The sequence below is a fragment of the Saccopteryx leptura genome, chromosome 2 (assembly GCF_036850995.1).
Source record: "Saccopteryx leptura isolate mSacLep1 chromosome 2, mSacLep1_pri_phased_curated, whole genome shotgun sequence".
In the NCBI taxonomy this organism is placed as follows: domain Eukaryota; kingdom Metazoa; phylum Chordata; class Mammalia; order Chiroptera; family Emballonuridae; genus Saccopteryx; species Saccopteryx leptura.
This window is the reverse complement of record NC_089504.1, coordinates 89,019,494-89,035,561: the sequence shown is the minus strand read 5'-3', so window position 1 is coordinate 89,035,561 and position 16,068 is coordinate 89,019,494.

Below are 16,068 nucleotides of genomic sequence, written 5' to 3'. Positions count from 1 at the left end.
CATAACATATCAGAATCTCTGAAATGCAGCAAAAGCAGTAATAAGAGGGAAGTTCATATCATTACAGGCTTATATGATAAAACAAGAGATAGCCCAAGTAAACAATCTAACATCACATCATAAGGAACTAGAAAAAAAAGAACAAAGGCAACCCAAAACCAGCAGAATAAAGGAAATAATAAAAATTGAGCAGAAATAAATGAAATAGAGAAGAGAAAAACTGTGAAAAAAATTAATACAACCAAGAGCTGGTTCTTTGAAAAGATCAACAAAATTGGCAAATTCTTGGCAAGACTCACTAAGGAAAAAAGAGAAAGACTCATATAAACAAAATTCAAAATGAAAGAGGAGAAATCACCACAGATATCATAGATATACAAAGGATTATTGTAGAATATTATGAAAAACTATATGCCATCAAATTTAACAATCTAGAAGAAATGGATAAACTCCTAGAACAATACAATCTTCCTAGACTGAATCAAGAAGAAGTAAAAAGTCTAAATAGTCCTATAAACAGGAAGGAAATAGAAACAAGTATCAAAAATCTCCCCCCAAATAAAAGTCCAGGGACAGATGGCTATACTAGTGAATTCTACCAAACATTCAAAGAAGATTTGGTTTCTATTCTTCTCAAAGTCATCCAAAAAATTGAAGAAGAAGCAATACTTCCAAACATATTTTATGAGGTCAACATAACCCTCATTCCAAAATCTGGTAAGGACAACACAAAGAAAGAAAACTACAGACCAATATCTCTAATGAATACAGATGAAAAAATCTTAAACAAAATACTAGCAAATCAAATACAACACATTAAAAAAGTAATTCATCGTGATCAAGTAGGATTCATCCCATAAACACAACGATGGTTCAACATATGTAAAACAATTAACATAACACACCATATCAACAAAACAAAGAACAAAAACCATATGATCCTATCAGTAGATACAGAAAAGGCATTTGATAAAATACATCTTTTTATGTTTAAAACACTCAACAAAATGAGTATAGAAGGAAAATACCTCAAGATAATAGACATTATTTACAACAAACCAACAGCTCACATCATACTAAATGGTAAAAATCTGAAAACTTGTCCTCTAAAATCAGGAACAAGACAAGGCTTCCCACTCTTTCCACCTCCTATTCAACCTAGTGCTGAAAATTATAACCAGAGCAATCAGACAAGAAAAAGAAATGAAAGTCATTTATATTAGAAAAGAAAAAGTAAAGGTTTCACTTTTTGCAGATGATATAATCCCATATATAGAAAACTCAAAAACTTCACAGAAAGGCTATTAGAAACAATAAACCAATATAGTAAGGTCACAGGATTCAAAATTAATATACAGAAGTCTATTGCTTTTTTATATGCCAATGATAAAACTTCAGAAAAAGAACTCAAAAAATAATTTCTTTTATAGTTGCAACAAAAATTTAAAATACCTAGAAATAAACATAACAAAGAATGTAAAAGACCTATATACTGAAAACTACAAAATATTATTAATGGAAATTGAAAAAGACACAATAAAATAAAAAAAAAATATTTCTTGTTCATGGGTAGGAAGAATAAATACAGTGAAAATGGCCATATTCACCCAAAGCAATATGCATTTTTAATGCAATTTTCATCAAAATTCCAATGTCATTTTTTAAAGAAATGGAACAAAAAGTCATCAGGTTTATATAGAACCACAAAAACCTCAAATAACCAAAGTAATCCTAAGGGAAATAAATAAAGCTGGAGGCAATACAATACCTGACTTCAAACTATACTACAGAGCCACGGTAATTAAAACAGCATGGTACTGGCAGAAAAATAGACACACAGACCAATGAAACAGAATAGAAAGCCCGGAAATAAAAACCACATATATATGGTCAAATCATCTTTGATAAAGGAGCCAAAAGCACACAATGGAGAAAAGAAAACCTCTTCAATAAGTGGTGCTGGAAAAATTGGAAAACCACATGCAAAAGAATAAAAGTTGAGTACAGTTTGTCTCCTTGCACAAAAATTAATTCAAAATAGATCAAAGATCTAAATATAAGATCTGAAACAATAGATTACAGAAAAGAAAACATAGGTACTAAACTCATGGGCCTTGGCAGTAGAGAACATCTTATGAATTTGACCCCAAAGGCAAGGGAAGCAAAGGAAAAGATGAATAGGACTACATCAAACTAAGAAGCTTTTGCACTGCAAAAGAAATTGACAACAAAACAGACAACCAACTAAATGGGAGATGATATTTTCAAACAGCGCTCAAATAAGGGCCTAATATTCAAAAAATATAAAGAACTCACAAAATTCAGTAACAAACAGGATAACAATCCAATTAAAAAATGGGAAGAGGACATGAACAGACATTGCTCCCAAGAAGAAATAAAAATGGCCAATAGATATATGAAAAAATGCTCATCTTTACTAGCTATTAGAGAAATGCAAATCAAAACTACAATGAGATACCACCTCACACCTGTTAGATTAGCTATTATCAATAAGACAGGTTACAAGTGTTGGAGAGGCTGTGGAGAAAAAGAAACCCTCATTCACATTGGTGGGAATGTAAATTAGTACAACAATTATGAAAGAAAGTATGGTGGTTCCTCAAAAAATTAAGAATAGAACTACCATATGATCCAGCAATCCCTCTACTGGGTGTACACCCCCAAAACTCAAAAACATGGGTATGTAAAGACATGTGAAGCTTCATATTCATCGCAGCATTGTTCACAGTGGCCAAGACATGGAAACAATGAAAATGCCCTTCAATAGAGGATTGGATAAAGAAGAAGTGGTAGATATATACAATGGAATACTACTCAGCCATAATAAATGATAACATCGGATCATTTACAACAACATGGATGGACCTTGATAACATTATATTTAGTGAAATAAGTAAATCAAAAAAACTAAGAACTGTATGATTTCATACATAGGTGGGATACAAAATTGAGACTCATGGACATAGATAAAAGTGCAGTGGTGACCAGGGGGAGAGGAAAAGAGGAGAAGGAGCAGGGTGGGAGGGAGGGGCTTAAAGAAAAACAAAATATAGGGTGATGGAGGGAGATTTGACTTTGGTTGATGGGTATACAGCATAATTGACAGTCAAAATGATGTGGAGATGTTTTCTCTAAATCTATGTAATCTAGTTGACCAATGTCATCCTGTTAAATTTAATTGTCTACATAAAAATAAATAAATAAATAAATAAATAAATACAATTTTTAAAATATAAAAAAAATCATTCCATAATGAAACTGTGAAACATGCAATGTATTTTGAAATGTTTATGATAACTACTTATTAAACCATGTTAATGTTTTTAATGAAATTCATTGCCAATTCAAGAACAAATTATACAGATAATAGTTTCTGCTTCTACTTGTCTTTTTTTCTGCTTTAGAGCTTTCAACTTTCTTTACATAATGCTCAGAATAATCTAGAAATAAGAGTAAAAATAAATGAATTAATAATATTATATAAAACTATAGATTATGTCTGTATAATGCAATTTATAAATCACTACTACCTATATTTGTCATTTATTTTGATACTTTCAATAAAACATTAAGTATTACTCCCAATATGGAGATAATAAAACTGAGATTAAGACTGTTGAAGAATTTTCTGGACTCTTAAAATCAATATATGACAAATGTAGGGCTTAAACAAAACCTTCTAATTCCTAATCAATGTTCTTCCACTCTCTAGGAAAATCCATGGGTGTTTTTATGGCTTTAAGAATATCTCTTACTTAAGGATATATCAGTGATACAGGTTGAATTATGTTCCCTCCAAAAGTGTTAATGTCCTATCACCCAGGACCTGTGAATATTTTTTCATATGGAAACAGGGTCTTTATAGAGGAGATGATAAAGGTAAAATGAGGTTATTAGGCTGGGCCCAAATCCAATGTGACTGGTATCCTAATAGAAAGGAAAAATTTAAACACAGAGAGAGATGTGTCCAAAAGGAAAATGATGTGAAGAAACAGGGCAAATATCTGCAAACTGAGGGTAGACTGAGGCTTTCAGATGCAGGAGAAAGACATAGAACAGATTCTCACTCCAAACTTCAGAAGAAACCAACCCTGTTGATGCCTTGATTTTGGAGTTCAAACGTCCAGAACTAGAGAAAAAATTTTGTTGGTTAAGTCATCCAGTTTTTGGTATTTTGTTAAAGCATCCCTTAAAAAAATACAATTGGTGACTGCCAATGATCAGTTTGTATTCTATTTTGACCTCAAAATCAGAGCTACTAGGAATAAAACATATATATACAACATTGTACTACTTCCCACCTAAGGAATTTAGAACATAAGGAAGTTCTTTTACTTCATTGAACCTCTTCCCAAACAGATATTGAAGCCAATCCTGAGTAAGAGAGTTCATTAGGAAGTTGATTACCATCAACAGAATTAGTTTTATTGCTATTGGTCTTGCATGACAAAGAAGTCGGAATGCTAACTTACCCCATCCACAGGGATACTTATCTTTAATTAGCCCAATCTTGCCTTAGCTTTATTATAATTCTAGAAGTATCCTACCAACATATGGAAGTTAGAAAAATATGATAAAAATTTGTCTTCCCTTCCCTAGGTCTTTATTGCATGCTTACACATGTTCATGTATAAAGGAGAAGATGAAACTCAGATTACAGACCCATTTCTAGCTAACCCTAAACCTTCACACTATGTTGTCATGTTTGTCCCACCTCAGTGTCTGGCTCAGTTTTCTCCCCTGTTCTCTCTCCCTGCTAGAAATTAGAGTATTCTGTTAAGCTAAACTGACTTTTGTCAATCCTACTCCCAAAGAGATTAGATGTTACCAGTGGTTGAAATTCTATTTTAAAATGTAATATATACCAAAATCTCGATAGTGTCATCTGTTTTCTGTTTAGTCCTTGCTCTTAAAATTTTCAATTCTGTGTTCTACTCACTTTTAGATTAGCCTTCCCACCTCCATCCATTAAGAGCAGGTTTACCATGTAATAGCAACCAGTTATTCAGAGGTTCATATCATCACTATGAAAGGTGAATAATTCATGTGTATCTTACAATAACCATAAAAGATAGGCACAATCTAAATTTTGCTTAAAAACCTAAGCTCAAATAAGTTGATAAAGCCTGACCAGGCGGTGGTGCAGTGGATAAAGAGTTGGACTAGGTTGCAGAGGACCCAGATTCAAGACCCCAAGGTCGCCAGCTTGAGCACTGGCTCATCTGGTTTGAGCAAAGCTCACCAACTTGGACCTAAGGTTGCTGGCTTGAGCAAGGGGTTACTCGGTCTGCTGAAGGCCCACGGTCAAGGCACATATGAGAAAGCAATCAATGAACAACTAAGGTGATTGAAAACAACTAAGGTCTCAATGAAAAACTGATGATTGATGCTTCTCTCTCTCTCCGTTCCTGTCTGTCTGTTCCTATCTATTCCTCTCTCTCTGACTCTCTCTCTCTGTCTCTGTAAATAAATAAATAAAATAAAATAAGTTGGTAAAGATTTGCCTCTCACTCATCTCTAATTTTACTGTTTCATTTCCCCAACTGTAACATTCCAGGATGTCAAACAAATGGATGAATTGGATATTGGTATTAGTGTCGAGAAAATGAAAGACTCTAATGATTGAATTTTTAAAAAAATTTTCTTGTAAGTCAAGGAGTTCCCAATTCATTTCTTTCAACTAGATTGACTGAAGAACTTATTAGTTGACAGCTGTTCATAGTGTTTTTGATGATTAATCTTAATATAATTTTTTTCATATTTCTCAAAAAGATTTCAAAGTGAGTGGCATTGCGACAAAACCCTTTCACTTCTATATACTTCTCAGTAAATCAGACATGAAATAGAAATAGAATTGACGTTGATCCCTATCTCATTTAGCAATGACAAAAATACATGAACTAACTGGAAAAAAATAAGGTCCCATCTATCCCATTGAAAGATGCTTTTCCAAAAATATAATGACCCTAATCAAGAGATAAAAGAGCTAGACTGGCTCTCATTTACTGGCAGGGATATTTTGGGAAACTCAAATGATCTTCAGATTTCAAAAGCAACGTGAAAGTCCTGAACTGAGGTAACTCCACATAGAACAATCAGGTAACTCCACAGAGAGCAATAAAGTAAACATTTGATTAAATTTGTTGAATAAGTGACAGCCTATGAGAGAAATCTGATTATTTCTAGCTATTTAAAGAAAATCTACATAAGCCAACAGTGGTTGTTGTTTCTGTCAGTGGTGAGATTTAAAGAATTTAACAACTTGTTCTCTGTTCTAATGATGATTTTAAATATAAAAAAAGTGATACACTGATAGTTTATTATTTAAGAACATTAAAAGAGGTACATAAAACTAGATTATGTTATAAGAAAGAGTTTTAAAATATTAATGAAAAAATATTAAATAATACCTGACAAAAAACAGTAAAATTGTTATTTAAGATATCTCCATATTTTGTAACACAAAGCTAAACAAATGATAGCTTGTCACCCTTGGTTGTTTGGCACTTTTTCTCTTTATGTTATATGTTTGTTTACTAAAGTAACAAATGTGAGAGAATTAAAATGTAGCATTTATCAAATATATAATGAGTTTTATGAAATGAATAAGTAAGTATAACAAGCATAGTTCTGTCAAATGTTTTTTCACCTATGGGCAGAATGAACATTACTATGGGCACTTATAATAGAGCGTTGCACAGATGAACATGAAAAATGAGTAAGAAATGTAAATTTGTGATTTCCACATTGGGCAGCTGCCCAGACACCCACCTTAGAGAGAACCCTGATTATAAGTGCCATTTTAACAACCAGTTCACCGAATTCAACAAAAAATTAGGTATCGGTTCTGCTGAACCAGTGTGAACCAGCTGAATCCCATCAATGTTTCTGTCTCACTAAAGTTCAACAGGCATGGTGCAATAAAGAATTACTTGATGGCCCTATTTAAAAGCTTTTATGATCTTCTTTAAAACTGCCTACTCAGATACATCAGTTCAGTGAAACACCATAATTTTCTATTCTAGCAACCATATCAAGAATGGAAATTGGGACAAATAATTTATTTCTGAGAATTTAGCTCTGCATCTTAATAATGAGCTAAATTACAGGTTGCTATAAGAAATAAATTATATAAGACATGGTATGTAAATTACCTACTACTTAATTTGTTAGCAAATGAAAGTATGTGGAAGTATAGACTTAAATTTTTTAACTCAACAAATAGTACATAAAACATATACTTCTTTACTTATTATATACTTTGCTAATTTTAAAAACATAAAAGTTAAATGTGATTTAGAAATTATGTATATAATTTAGTTTCTCCATATATATACTTTGCAAAGACCAAATAGCTTTAACGGGTGATTATATTTTGTTTTGACAAAGAGTAAAGATTTATTTCCTTTTAAATAAAATCAACTTTATTGATAAGCAATTTATGTACAATAAATGGTACATGTTTTAAGGGTACAGATCAATGAGTTTTGACAAATATATACACCCATGGAACCACCAGTGCAATCAAGACAGAATATTTTCATCAATCCCAAAACTTTTGTGCCTCTTCCCTGTCAACTTCTATCTCTGACCCTTGACCAGGCAATTGTTGATTTGCATACCTGCATTATAGATTAGATTTGTAATCTCTGGAGTTTGTTATAAATGCAATAATAAAGTATGTATCCTTTTATATCTAGATTCTTTGCTCAATATTATGTTTTTTGTTTGTTTGTTTGTTTTGTTTTTTGTTTTTTTTGTTTGTTTTTTGTATTTTTCTGAAGCTGGAAGTGGGGAGAGACAGTCAGATAGACTCCCGCATGCGCCCGACCGGGCTTCACCCCGCACGCACACCAGGGGCGACGCTCTGCCCACCAGGGGGCGATGCTCTGCCCCTCCGGGGCGTCGCTCTGCCTCGACCAGAGCCACTCCAGTGCCTGGGGCAGAGGCCAAGGAGCCATCCCCAGTGCCCGGGCCATCTTTGCTCCAATGGAGCCTTGGCTGCGGGAGGGGAAGAGAGAGACAGAGAGGAAAGGGGGGGGGGTGGAGAAGCAAATGGGTGCTTCTCTATCTGCCCTGGCTGGGAATCGAACCCGGGTCCCCCGCACGCCAGGCCAACGCTCTACCGCTGAGCCAACCGGCCAGGACCTCAATATTATGTTTTGCAGATATCAATAATTCATTTTTTTAATTACTGAGAGGTAGTTTATTCTATGAATATACTATAACCTTTTTATTCTTTTTAAAATTTGCCCTGTTTTACTGCAGTGTAATTAAAAAAATTATATATATTTAAGGTATACAACATGATTTTTTAAAGTTTTTTTTATTTGTAAAATTTTTTCCACGTTTTCTGTTCTATTTACAAGTAATTGACATACATCACTATATAAATTTAATGTGTACAACATGATGGTTTGATTTATATATATTGTAAAATGATTACTGCAGTAGATTCAGCTAACATCCATCTTCTCATATAGATACAATAAAAAGAAAATATAAAGATTTCTCTTTGTGATAAGAACTCAAGATTTAATTATTAACAACTTTTCTATATATCATACATTAGTGTTAACTATAGTCATCATGATGTACATTGCATCCCTAGTACTTATTTGTCTTATAACTGAAAGTTGCTACCCTTTGAGCACCTAAGACTGAATTATAGCAGATCAAGTAGAATCTTGGTTTTTCCCCCTCTCATTAAAATGCTTCTCTATCTTAAGTGAGCCATATTGACACTGGAGCAATCTACAATTGCAAAGGGCTTAGAAAAAGGAAAATTATTTAAATTTTCCCTTTTGATTTAAGCATTAGAGATGACCCTTAAATAACCATAATATATAAAGACATGAAAGTAGTGTCTATAATTCCATTTATTCATTAACAAACATTTGTTAAGTTCCTTGATATGTGCCAGAAACTATGACTATAAAGCAAAAGAGAAAATTAACTTTTACTTATTCTTTAAAAAGTATGAAAATTTATCACAATTGATATGAATATGATTTAATGGATGTATCTATGATGGAGAAAAAAAGTAACTAAAATAAATGAGTTAGTAATAATAAAACTAAACACATATTCAATGGATAAAACTTCTAGACAACTATCATTAAGTTTTCACTGATTCCAACAAATAATATGTACATATATATAATGAATTAAGCACTAAACTGATTAAATAAACTTTTAAAAATAGGAAAAAACAGAAATGAGTTAGATCACAAAAATGGTGATATTTGAGGCAAAAGTTATAAAAGATCCCAGATTTTTTCAAAGGGAAATAAAAGAGACTATGACTGTCATGTTCACTGCCAAACTGGCACACCGACCTTCCATATGTTCATAGAAGCCAGTCATGTCTTGTAAACTATGGTTGCATGTTATTCTCCATGTACTTCTCTTCTCTTTCCAACTTTCAGATTAAGTCTTACATAAATACTGTAGACATCCCAATTTGGCCTAACTGTCCATCAAAGGTCAGATTCCTTCTTGAACAAGAAAGTTCAAAGGAAAAATATACTATATACCTATGCCATAATCAAGAAATTCCCCAGAAACCCCCTAGAAGTAGGAAACCGTTCAGGCCCTTCAAATGAATCCAGGAAACAGATCTGGGCACAGAGTGGCACACTTTTTCAGTGTTTATTTTGAATACTCATCTTTTGCACACTGTTGGGCAGATAAAATATATTATGCTCACTTTGTTAAAGATGGCACTGTCCACTTGGAAGCCCGTGGCCCAGATGATTGCTTGAAATGGATGTGATTATGTTAATATGTGCTGGGGGAGGGCTTTCATGCCAAAAGGTTTTAAAAGGAAGAGAGATCATGTTGTTTGGAGAGAAGAGTGATTACGTTCTAGGTGAAGCCCATGCTGTAGGAGAGCAGAGAAGGGCCATGTGGAGGAAAGGAGAAGCAGTCAAGATGGCGAAGTGTTGAAAGAAAAGCCAGTTAGTGCAGAGAAAAGGAGATGGGGAACAAAGGAGAATGAGACTGATGAGGTAGACAACTTTGATTCTAAGTGTCAGATAAGTCAGTAGCTTTATGAGCACTGAATGAGTGGGTTTTGGAGCCCAGTGTGTGTTTTTACTTGTCTGCCAGGTGCAAGCTAGGATTAAAGGTAATGCCCCACCAGTTCCTGGCTCTGTTGTTTTATTACCAACTGTTCGAGTCCAATGCGAACCTGCATTGGCCAGGTGGCTGTGATGGTGGCCGTGGCTACTGGCTTTACACACACCAACAGTGAAAAATATATTTTAAAAAACCTATTCAATCTCATCAACTTAATATTCAACCTGGTAACTATTTTTTTTTCATTTGGCAGTCAGATTGATACAGGATTCCTAACCATTTCCAATGAATTAGAAACATCTGCTCAGAAAATATATATATTTATATCTGAATATCAAGAGATGTTGTTCCCACACAGGACCTGGTGGTGAGTTCCCAGACACTTCATCATGAATAAAATGGAGAGGGATGTAATAAAATAAAAATTGAATAATTAGACTATATTTGTGGATTGGAATACCCATCATAATAAAGACGTCAGGTATACCTAAATTGTCCCAGAATTTTAACAAAATCCTTAACAAAATCTCAGCAGAATTTTTGTATACACAGATAAACTTATTCTAAAATTTATATAGAAAATGTAAAGCCTTGCAATAGCCAAATTACATTTTAGAAAAAATAATAATGCAGAAAGAATTGTCTTTCTGATGTTAAAGTTTACTCTATAGCCACTAGTCAGGACTTCATGCTACTGGAGGAGAGAGAGACATATTGATCAATTGATGAAAGTAGAAAACCCAAAAACAAACCCATAGATACATGGCTGCTTGGTTTTTGACAAAGGTGCAAAAGTAATTCAATGGAGGACAAATAGTGCACAGAAGTTGAATGTTCATACAAAAAATTTTAACCTTGACCTAAACCTAAAATTCTACATAATAATTAACCAAAAAGACATCACCAACTTCAATGCAAAATGTTAAACTATAAAACTTTTATTAGAAAAATGGAGAAAATCTTCAGAACCTAGGATTAAGTAAAGAGTTATCTTAATTGACAACAAAAGTATAATCTATAAAAGGAAAATGATAAATTGACTCTCATCAAAATTAAAAATGTATTCTCTGTGAAAGAATGATAAAAGAATGTTACAGAATGAAAGACTATAAGTGCAAACCACATACCTGAAAACTATCTAGAATATATAGAGAAATACAAAACTCAACTGTGATAAAAAAAAAATCATAGGCTGTCTAATAAACTTGGCAAAAGACATGAACAGAAATTTTCCTGAAGAAGCTATAAAAATGGCAAATAAGCACATGAAAAGATATTCAACATCATTATGTACTAGGGAAGTGCAAATTAAAACTAGAATAATTTATCATTATATGCCTATCCGAACAACTGAACCAAAAACAATGACTCCACCAAAGGCTGGTTGAGAATTTGGGAAAACTGGACCATTCATGCATTCCTGAAGGGTACACAAAATGACAGTCACTCTTGAAAACAATTTGGCAATTCATTTCAAAATTAAAATAGAAATTATTATGTAATACAGAAATTGCACACTTTGGATTTTATCCCAGAGGAATAACTTATGTTCATGCAAAAACTTATACCTGAATGTTTATAAAAGCTTTATTTATATTAACCAAAAAAACGTAGCCTGTTTTTCATTTGGTGAATGTGCAAACAAACTGTACTACATCAGAATGCTACTCAGAAATCAGAGGAATAAATTTTTGATGTATCCAGTAACTTAAATGAATTTAAAGGTATTATACAAGTAAAACACTGATCCCAAAATATTACAGACTTGTACTTCTCTTCAAAATTATAGAAATAGAGAATATATTAGTGGCCATTGATTCAGGATGAAAAAATGAGCTAGCTGTGGTTATAAAGATTTAAAACCATGGATGACCATTGGGGGGCCACCACATACAGTGCTCCTCTCACTGACCACCAGTGAAAGAGGTGCCCCTTTCCGGAAGTGCGGCAGGAGCTGTATAAGTGGTTTCAGGGGGCCACATGCGGCCCGTGGGCCATAGTTTGGGGATGCCTGGAGGTTCAATTCCCAATCAGGGCACATACAGGAACAGATGGATATTCCTCTCTCTCTCTCTCTCTTTCTCTCTCTCTCTCTCTCTCTCTCTCTCATTGATAAGTAAAAATTAAAAAATATAAAGATGTAAAACCATGGAGTTTTATGGTAGTTATCCAAAGTCACATATGTAAAAAAAAGCATAGAACTATACACACACACATTGAGAGACAGAGAAAGAGCTAAGCATATGCATAACTGAAGAAATACAAATAAACTTTATGGATTGTATCAATGTCAACTTTCTGGTTTGATATTATATTGTAGTTTGCAAGATGAAGCATTGAGGGAGACTAGGCAAAGGGTGCATATAACATCCTATAAATTTTTTAGCAATTTCCTGTAAACCAATAATTATTTCCAAATTAAAAGTTTTTTTAAAAAGTGGAAAGGGCTTCACCTTTACTCCCCATGCTGATTACCATTCAAATTTTAATAACTCAGTCTTAAAAAGATACATCTCCCCACTAGCTATTCAAAGCAGAGTGCTTAAGATACCATGAATTTTCCAAAGCACACCCTGCTTCCATGTATTTGAGATTCTTGTGTATGTACACACACAATTTTACCTGGTATGTTATTCAATAATAAAAATGCATATTGATCTTGAAGGACAGACATCAATTATTTTAGAAGAATTTTAGCACTCTATTAAGATGCTAAAATGTGTTTAAAATACCTAGTTTATAAGTAATTGCTAAACATTTCTTAGCTTAAATTGAAAGTTGAAAAATAAAAGGAAGACAAAAGGTGGACAAAGGTAGACTACGTGTGACACATGTTTAAGTAAAACAAAACAAAAAAAAAACTAAGCATGTGTTTTTTTTTGCAATAGCTGGGCTGGCAGACCATGAGAAGACAGAGGTAAGACTCAGGTAAAATCCTGTGGTTGGACTATATAAAGAGGCACCAATAGTCACTATGATGGGGTCAAGCTTTAAATGTTTAAGTTAGAAAAGATAAAAAGTAAAAATTAATGCTAAGAACAGAAATTAATGAAAAACAAAACAAAGAATAAAGATAATCAACAAAACCAACAGTTATCTGAAAACTACCAAAATAGATAAGTTTCTGAAGGATATGAATATCAATACTGCACTAATTAATCTATAGACAACTCCATTCCTATCAAACTCCTGCCAAGGACATTCACAGAAGTTCACAAGCCTACTATGAAACTTATAAAGCAGAAAAGGGTCAAGAATTCTCGGCAGACTGACTCTTGAAGAATGCGGTGCAGAGATTACCTTGTTATGAAATAAGAGAAGAGAGGAAATCACTTGTGTGTGTGTGCATATGTATTTTCTCCATTGTAACGTAATTCACACCGAGTTATGATAAAAAATAAAAAAACCCAGTCAAGAAATAAAATTTTTACAAGAAAGTTTTGAACATGTGAAGAAATATGTTCAAGAATGTTCATAATGGCACTAGTAGAATATAAACAACAAAAACACTTTAAATAGCCAAGTGTTCACCGATAAAACAAATGGTAATAATATGTTTGTAAAGTAGAATACTATTCAAAATTTTAAAAATGAATCAGTTACATATTATCAACATGAATGAATCTCATAAACATTTTAATGAAAAAAAGTTGAATACTCACACTGCAATTGTATTCACATATAGTATTGAAACCAACAAAACTAAATTATCACTTACAAATGCAACTTTTATAGTAAAATTATAAAGAAAAAAAATGCCAATCCCATGGGGGAGGAGAAAATAAAGTAAAATGGAAATACCAAAGGGAAAGTAACATAAAGCATTTCAAAAATATTAGTAATCTATTCTAAAACAGAATATTAGGTATAGGCAGAGTTGATTCTCAAAATATGTAATAATCCAAACTGACTACCAACAAATCTAAAAAGACAACCACTATAGTAATTTATTGGAGTTCAGACTATGCCTACATTCTAGGCATTATGTCTTTAGAACTGAATCTTAGAGACGTGCAGGTCCAAGCAGTTGGGGTAGTGGGTATGCAGATATTTGGAGGTTCAGATCAGCACTCACCTACCAGCCAGTATGTCTATATTTCAACAATCAGTATAGCCATACTAATGCCTACCATCTGAATAATAAGTATCCCTGGATATATGAGTATATTTTTATGCCTTATAATATGTAGTATACATTTTGTTTTTGTGTATATATATATATATATATAAGGTCTACCGGAAAGTTCTGTCCGTTTCTATCACAACAAGTTTCAACATGTAAGCACATGTTTATTTGGTGCATGTGTGCCTCTCTATTTTTATCACTTAATGTATACATACTGTAGCAAATTAACTAAAACAAAGTTGATTCACGTTAGTCTTATGTGTGAAGCGATAGTGTACCCATGGCTACTGATAAAGTTCATTTATGCCACTGTAATTTTTACGAATTTCAACAAGGAAGAAATGCTACAGAAGCATGTCTGTCGCATTAACCACATTCCCCGGACTTAGCACCCTCTGACTATCACTTGTTTTGTCCTTACAAAATTTTTTGAAGGGCAAAAAATTCAAAAATGAAGAAGATATCAAACAAGCACTGGTTCAATTTTTCGCATCAAAAGATAAAACATTTTTCAAAAATGGGATATACAAATTGCCCTCATCTAGCAAGAAATCATTAATAATAATGGCAATTATATTATTTAATAAAGTTTATTGATGGTAAGAAAAATTTGTATTTTGTTTTATTCCAAAAACGGACAGAACTTTCCGGTAGACCTTATATATACACACTCTTCAATAGTAATATAATGCAAAATATGAGCCACATATGTAATTTAAAATCTTCTATTAGTTACACTTTTAAAAATAAAACAGATGAAATAATTTTAATAACATTTTAAGTCAATATTTTCAAAACATCATTTCAATAGGCAAACAGTATATAAAAACTATTAATAAAATATTTTATATATTTTTGGACTTTCTCCAAAATCAGCATGTAGTTAACACATATGACACATCTCAAGCTGAACCAGCCACATTTCAAGTACTTAATGTGTCTATTGAACACAAGTACAGAATATCTCAAATTTAAATGATAAAATAATAGAAATTTTCATATTTAAATGTGAAAATATTTCTTAAATATATTATTAATGCAAAACAGATGTAAAAGAGTACATAAGGATGATCAGAATATGCATAAGAATATGGAAAACACATTTTTCCTAAAAATTAAAATGATGTTTCTTGAAGAAAAGAGGTAGAGATAAAGGATACAATGACATTTTTTCCTCTATTTTTATACTTCTATGAATTTTAACTTTTTAAATTGTATATATGTAATAAATATGTATGTATATTACATACACAGGGTTGGGCAAAAATAGGTTTAGAGTTGTGAGTACATTAAACAGTTAATTCTTTTATTATTACTACTGTATTATTTTCCATGTGAACAACTGTAAACCTACTGTTGTATGACCCTGTATAATATCTAGTTAAGAATAGAGACACAGTTAATCAATGAGGCATGTGACAGTGGGAAAATATTGTGAAACGGCACCAGTTAATCTAAAAAGAGTTGCCCTTTGGTACCAAGGTGCCAAAATTACTAATTCTGTAATTACGTGATCATCTGTTTTTCTCTACCTATTTTGACAGACAGGCATCCTAGACAGGCCACTATGATCACTTGCCCTGTGAACGTTCTACTTTTCTCAACATTGCAACTCCTGACCTACCTACCTGAAGATGGATGGAAGATTAGTGAAGTAAAGAAAGAGGAGAAGATGTCTAAACCCCTTATGTCCTGTGGCTTTAAAGACTTTAATTCAAATGCATTAGTACCTATGAGATGCCCTAGAGCTATACTCCCCTGGAACCACTAATTTAGTAGTCTTTTAAAAAAATAATAAACTTATAGCTGACTTAATTTGTTCTTAGCACACTCATGTTTGT